We start from the raw sequence: 2,861 nt of genomic DNA on the forward strand, positions 1-2,861 counted from the left end.
ACCTTAAAGTTCACAGTCCGATTCGTAACCACTACACTACCAGGGCTCCTTTTACAATAGCCACTCAAAATATAAAAATACTTATGAATAAGTGTAACCAAAAATACAAAAGACCTATGCAAAGCACTACAAGAAACCAAGAGACCATAATAAATGTAAGAATAGCCCATACTCATGGATAGGAAGGCTTCTAACATTCTTAAAATATCAATACTACCTAAAGTGATTTCTAGATATAATGCCTTCCTGATCCGTATTCCACCATCATTCTTTAAAGAGATGGAAATCACGAACTTCGTATGAAAACCAAAGTGACCCTGGATTAGCAAACACTACTAACTAAGTTTTGGTGTGTTGCTACAAGATAACTGCAAGGTTTGCAGTACAAATCCACCAGTTGTTCCTCAGAAACCCTATACAGGGTTGCTATAAGTCAGAACCAGCTCAATGTCACTTAACAACAGCAACAACTGAAGAACAAGTAAAAATAGGAGGCCTCATACTTCCTGATCTCAAAATCAGCTACATGGACACAGTAGTCCAGATATCCTGATATTAGTAAAAAAGCACATATATAGACCAATGGAACACAATAGAAAACCAAGAAGTAAATCCATCCATGATGAGCAGTCAATTGTTGAAAAAGGGCTCAAACTCACTAAGAGTTATTTAAGAAATGATGCTGGCAAAACTGGATATCCACACACAGAAAAAATGAAATAGGACCCATGTCTCAATCCATATATAAACACATATCAAAGATGGATCAATGATCTAAATGTAAAACTATGAAAGGAAAATAGGACAAACTTGTTGTTGTTGTTAATTTCAGTCGAGTCGGTTCTGACCCATAGCGACCCTGTATAGGATTTTTGAGGAGCTGCTGGTGAGCTTGAACCGCCGACCTTGCAGTTCAAGCAGCTTTGCAGTCTGGCACATTGACCCACAGTGCCACACCAGGACTCCGAGGACTTAGGGACATTAATATATGACATAAAAATACTATCCTACATAAATAAAAAGGCACAAACAGACTGGAACTTATAAAAAATTAGACACTTAATGTGCATCAAAAGTGTTTAAAAATTATTAAAAAGAGAACACTGAGACTGTGGAAATGATTTTGGCAATGACGTATCAGACAAGAGATTAACCTTAAAATCTAATTTTAGAACTTCAATAACTTAAGAATTTAAAACCAAGTGATCCTATTTTTAAATGGGAAGAGGATATGAACAGATGCTTCACAAAAGGATACATCCAGACAGCCAAGAAACAGGAAGAAATGTTTCTAATCATCACCCACTAGAAAGATGCACAGCAAAGCAACTGTGGGATTTCTTCACACACCAGCATTAGTAGCCAAGCTCAGAAAAGAGCTATCAACAAATGCTGATGAGGGTGTGGAGACACTGGAACCCTTATGCATGACATTCTTTCAAAACTTGGAAATAAAAATACCATATGATTCAGCAATCTCAGTATTTATTATACATCCTAGAGAAATAAGAACATATACATGCATACTCATGTTCAGAGCAGCACTATTCATGATAACAAAAACACGAAAACATCCTAAATGCCAGTCAACAGATGGATGTGCAAACAAACAAAGGGACTTGCATACATTAGAATCCTAGGCAATTTTAAAGAATAATGAGGAATCTGCAAAACTCCTCAAAACTGGGAGGATGAACCTGGAGGATACTATTCTGATTGGAAATAGTAAATCACAAAACGACCAATATTGTATGAGACAAGTATTCTAAGAAGTCAGGAAATGTTTTCATGCAAAAAGAAAGGAATGAAGACTAGGACGATACCCATGAATAAAATATATAGAGATTTGACAGAGGCTATTTCTTCAAATATTTATCCAAATAAGAACATAAATGAGGCAATGTTATGAAAACTTCTAAGCCATAACCAAATATACTAAGGGAATAAGTGTCTGGGCATGGACGCTCAGGACCAGAATCATGGGGGACAATTGTCATGAGCATGGTTCACAAGGAAAGTGTTCACATCTTGCTTTAGTTGTTTGCTTCTGGGGTCTTACAAGCTTGTGAGTGGCCATCTAAGTTGTAACTATTGGTCTATGTCTGTCTGGAGCAAAGAAGAGTGGAAAAAAAAAAAATCAAAGATACAAGGAAATAATTAGTCCAAAGATTTGATCACACCAGCATCAAACTTGAGATCATAAAAAACTAGATGATGCCCAGCTAACAGGACTCACCACTCTGAAAGTGATTATTTATTTGGTTTGGTCCCAACTCTGCCCCTCAGCAACCCTACACAGAGTTGGATCTGACTCCAAGGCACTTCCCGATAATTACCAACAACAAATAACAGTAAGTTACTACTTAATGTTTTCTTCAACTCTAATCCTCTGTGGTTTTAGATGTGGTTTGGATGGACCTCAGAAATACAGGGAAGCAGGTGAGGGGAAGTTTATTTTTATTCATGATTCCTGAATCAGGGGAAAGGAATCTTGTAATTTCTAATTTCTCTCTGCCTGGCTGTTCACAGAACCTATTTCCTGCACCATTAAACATCATTCATAATTGTTGTTGTTGTTATGGGCCACAAAATTGTCTCAGACTCATAGCGACCCCATGTCTAACTGAAGGAAACACTGCTACATCCTGTGCCATCCTCACAATTGTTGTTATGATTGAGCCCACAGCTGCTGCCACTGTGCCAATTTATCACATTGGGAGTCTTCTGCTTTTTCACCGACCCTTCTCTTTACCTACGATAATGCCTTTCTCCAGGAACTGGCCCCTCCTGATAATATGTCCAAAGGATTAAAGAAAAAGTCTGGTCATTCTTGCTTCAACACAGATTGTGTAATTTTTCTG

Source organism: Chrysochloris asiatica, unplaced genomic scaffold (genome assembly GCF_000296735.1).
Source record: "Chrysochloris asiatica unplaced genomic scaffold, ChrAsi1.0 scaffold00148, whole genome shotgun sequence".
Classification (NCBI taxonomy): domain Eukaryota; kingdom Metazoa; phylum Chordata; class Mammalia; order Afrosoricida; family Chrysochloridae; genus Chrysochloris; species Chrysochloris asiatica.